Here is a 4996-nt window from a genome sequence, read left to right as displayed (position 1 = left end):
GGAAGGGAAGTAGATGCGGCTATAAAAGGGCAAAATCATATGGTGATACAGTATCTTCACCGCATCAAAGTCAATATCCTGATTGCGATATTGTACCAGAGTTTATTAAGATGCCGCTATTATAGGAATCTGTAAAAGGATACATAGTATCTCTCTGTATTATTTCTTACACCTACCTTACAATTCTATTTTTTTAAAAATTGCAAAGAACGGAGGAAGGGAAGGTGAGAGGGAGCAAAAAAATGGTTACATACCTGAAAAACATTGACTTGGAGCATTTGGATTTTAGTATTTTAAAAGGCATTATTGTTATATTTCACATCCTATTTTTCATATTAACTCATTGAAATGCAGTGTGTATATTACCTTTGTGACACCTAACGATTTAGACTGGCCACACCTCAAGGGCTTAGTAAACATATATAGCCAGAGGCTACTGTATTAGAATGTGTGGAAATAGATATTTTATGAATATTTATTGGAAAAAAAAAGATGGAGAGTGTGAGAATGAGTGAAAGGAAAAGATGAAAGGAACAGAGAAAATACTTGTGTAGTGGAAGAGATGGTAGAGATAACAATTTAATACTGGCCATCTGATAATATTGATCAATAGAAAGTGTATGGCACACCTGATAAAGCAATATATTCAGAATATACAAGGAATTTATACAATTCAATGGTAAAAAAAATTGATTTAAAAATGGGCAGAGGAACAAAATAGACACTTTTAAAGAAAAACATCCAAACAGCTAACAGATTCATGAAAATGTATTAAACATCACTAATCATCAGGGAAATGCGAATCAAAACCATGATGCGACACCATCTCATACCAGTTAGGATGACTATTGTCAAAAAGACAAGCGATAAGAGCTGGCAAGGGTGCGGCCAAAAGAAAGCCCCTGTGCACTGTTAACGGGAATGTGAACTGGTACAGCCAGTATGAAAAATAGTATGGAAGTCCCTCAAAAAAATGAAAAATAGGGCCATCATATGATCCAACAAATGCAATTCTGGGTATATATCCAAATGAAGTGAAATCCGGATCTTGAAGAGATACCTGTGCTCTCGCATTCATTGCAGTATTAATCACAACGGTCAAGATAGGGAAACAACCTAAGGGTCTCTCTATGGATGAATGGACAAAGAAAATATGGTATATATCTACAATGGATATTATTTAGCCAGAAGAAAGAAGGAAAGTTACCATTTGTAGCAAGATGGATAGACTTTAAGGGCATTATACTAAATTAAATAAGCCAAACAACCACTGTATCATCTCACCTATATGTATAATTAAAAAAACAAAAAACAAAAAAACAAAAACCAAACTCATAGAAACAGAGAGTAGAATGGTGGTTGCCAGGGGGTGGAGAGTGAAGGGAATGGGGAGAGTGTTGATCAAAGAGTACAATCTTCCAGTTATAATATGAGTAAGTGGTGGGGATCTAATGTACAGCATGGTGCTTATAATTAACAATACTGTGTCATATACTTGAAAGGTGTTAAAAGAGTAGATCTTAAATGTTTTTATTACAAAAAAGAAACGATAATTGTGACATGATAGAGGTGTTAACCCACTCTACGGTGATCATCATTCCACATTATATAAGTGTATCAAGTCAACACACTGGACACCTTAAACTTACATAATAGTATATGTCAATTATATCTCAATAAAGCTGGAGGAAAAAAGAAAGTATATATGGCTTTCAGGGACATAAGATGTGGGTATTAAGTCAATTGATTATGTGAATTTGAATACTCATTTAGTTAATAAAGCAAATATTAACATTTTAAATATTGTTTGAAGGGCGCCTGGGTGGCTCAGTTGGTTAAGCGACTGCCTTCGGCTCAGGTCATGATCCTGGAGTCCCGGGATCGAGTCCCGCATCGGGCTACCCGCTCAGCAGGGAGTCTGCTTCTCCCTCTCCCACTCCCGCCTCTTATGCTCTGTCTCTCTCTCAAATAAATAAATAAAATCTTAAAAAAAAAAATAAATAAATAAATAAATAAATAAATAAATAAATATTGTTTGAGAATTAGAGATAATATTTACAAAAAACCTAGCAAAATGTCTGCAATATAATGACCTCTAAATAAATGTTGGCTATTATTAGAAATTTTCCTAACTTTGACCAGGAGGCATTCATTCCTACTATATAAGGAAAAACAAAAATTGTTCAGAAACACTAATCAAAAATTACATTTTCATGTTTTATGTTACAAAATTTAAACGGACAGAATTCTGGAAGTTGAGAGTAGTTATCATGTTTAAAAAACTATTACATAGAAACACTTAAAAATATGTTGATTGCTTTTTTTTCCAAGTAAAGCAGAAAAATTCCAGAATGCAACAAAATAAAATAACTAAATTGAAAAGAAACCATCCCAGAGTTTATTTGGACAATACTATATATCTTCCCACACACCAGAGGAAAGAAATGTATCTCCAAAGCTTTAGGAAAGAGTCAGGGGAGAAGATTGTTTATGCATAATGTTCCAAATTACCCTTTTTAAGTGAAGAACACTGAAAGTCATTTGTAGATACTGAATAATTTTAAAAGCATCATTATCCTTGCACATTTTCTAAATAATCTGTGCAACTTTGGTCTTCAAACCATATTTGATCATGTCCTATTAAAAATAAAATTAAAATTAATTAATTAAATAAAAATAAAATAAAATTGATTCCATGGCCCTATAAAATGTATTTACTTAAAATTACATACGCATATATTTTGCATAAATGCATATATATATAGTGTACATATAGATTATACATGTTATAAATGCATATATATAATCATTATAGATTATGCGTGTTATAAATCAGCAAAAATACAGTAAGTAATCTAGATGAACAAATCTGATTATTGAAGGACATTTCCAATTCCACTGTCACTGATCTCAGGTAAGTTAGTTCTTGTTTTCCCTAACCAAAACAAAACAACTGCATCTTCTGTCTTAAATAAATTCAGGAACATGGTATTGGTGGAATATTTTTCATTTTAGCTTGTGTTACGTTCTTCCCAATTCTGCCAATTCCTGTCTTCATTTTTTCACTTTGTTTGAAGGTATGTTTATACCTGGTGCCACCTTATGTTAGTCTAGACCTGATAATATATACTAGCGGACAAGTTTTCCTATTGCTGTCCCTACCAAAACTTTTCATCGCCCCAGTTTGCAAACATGTAATCAGATCCCACTACCCTTACTAAGCATATTTTATTTTACTATATGTCTTTAATCAAAACTAAAGAAAACATTTGCCACAAAAATTTTTCCAAAAATAATAATTTTCCTAAGTTTTTAATTTTAATTTCAGTATAGTTAACATACAATGTTATATTAGTATCAGGTGCACAATATAGTGATTTGATGATTCTGTACATTACTCAGTGCTCATTATGATAAGCATCCTCTTCAATCCCCATCACCTACTTCACCCATCCCCCCACCCAGCTCCCCTCTGGTAACCATCAATTTGCTCTCTATAGTTAAGAATCTGTTTTTCGGTTTGTCTTTCTCTCTCTTTTCCTGCCCTTTGCTTGTTTATCATGTTTCTTCAATTCCACATGAGTGAAATCATATGGTATTGGTCTTTCTCTGACTGACCTATTCCACTTAGCATTATACTATAAAAATGGAACACTTCACGAATTTTCACGTCATCCTTGTGCAGAGGCCATGCTAATCTTCTCTTTAACATTCCAATTTTAGTATATGTACTGCTGAAGCAAGCACTGTAATTGTTTTTTAAATAAACAAAAATATCATATGAATTCATGTGTGGTCCAAGTAAACATCAATGAAAGATCATGTATCTACTTCATGTCTTTATACATGTAGATTCATTCTTGTTCTATAAAGCTGTCCTTCTGGCTAACACATATCCAGAATCACTCATGTTCTGCAATGATTTCCCTATGGTTATTTATTTTTTGCAGTCAATTTACAATGAAGTGACTCCTCAGCACTTCCTTATATTAGAAATCTGAATCTTCTCGTGCTTTGAAAGTGCTTTCCTCCTACATGATGTAGCAGCTGTTTAGAGAGATTCTTAGAACATGCTGCATCTTGGAGGGGAGAAGAATAATCCTGGGTACTGTTTTCTCAATTTTCCTGGCAATGAAGAAGTGGCCTTGGCCTCTGATATTTTTGTATGCTCCTATTTCCCTTGCCATGATCTCTTCACCTGTCACAGGATCTCTGCCTCTGACATGCAGTACCTAGTGAGCATCAGGTGCTGAGGAAACTCAGCGTGTTTTCAATTTTGGCTGTCAGCAACCACATTAAGGAAAGAAAACAGTGACAGCACAGAAAGAATATGGCATTTTATTTGTCCTTTTTTCTTATGTTCTCGTATGAAGTCATTAAGTCTTTGTCAGGGGAAATGTCATCACTACTCATGCAAGAGGGCCATGTCAAAAGGGTGTGTACAGATTAAATAATTATTTCTGAGAAAAGGTGCATCACTGTCAAGCATAGTGTTAAAATTTAACTATGTGTTGCATATATTTAGTCGTGTCTGATGGTTAATATTTTTCTGTGGAAAAAAAATCATTTGTGAGAATGTTTCATTCCTTTATTTTCTGAAGACTGGCCATGTATCCTCTGCAGTTCCTCATTTAATATCACAGACTCCGAGGCTATGGTGTAAGGCAGACATGTACTCTTATAATCCCATTTGAACATTAATTCATTAGAAGCTTCCCTAATGAGAATATAAGGCACTGAGTTGAATAGATTGATGAGTGGAGAAGTGGGCTTTTCTCTTCCTGGATCATGTGGACACCCAGAGTGGTACTTCTACCCACTGACCCCACAATACCCATATGCATTGAATGAGACCTGTGAATGAGAAAAACAATTTTATTTTATTTTATTTTGTTTCTGAACTCTAAATTCTTTTTTTAATTAAGTTTTTAAATTTTAATTCCAGTATAGTTAACATACAGTGTTATATTAGTTTCAGGTGTACAATGTAATGATT

The 4996-nt window shown here is 33.7% G+C and overlaps 1 non-coding gene across 1 annotated transcript; it reads right to left on the bottom strand.

Moving 5' to 3' along the window:
• Positions 1–3640: 3640 nt before the first annotated feature.
• Positions 3641–3747, bottom strand: LOC118545329 (U6 spliceosomal RNA). Its single transcript, XR_004922052.1, has one exon. It is a non-coding gene; the product is annotated as a U6 spliceosomal RNA (small nuclear RNA).
• Positions 3748–4996: the final 1249 nt, after the last annotated feature.

Source organism: Halichoerus grypus, chromosome 4, assembly GCF_964656455.1.
Source record: "Halichoerus grypus chromosome 4, mHalGry1.hap1.1, whole genome shotgun sequence".
NCBI classification, from domain to species: domain Eukaryota; kingdom Metazoa; phylum Chordata; class Mammalia; order Carnivora; family Phocidae; genus Halichoerus; species Halichoerus grypus.
Note: the sequence above shows the minus strand (reverse complement) of the source record. Positions and strands in the feature narration are given on the sequence as shown.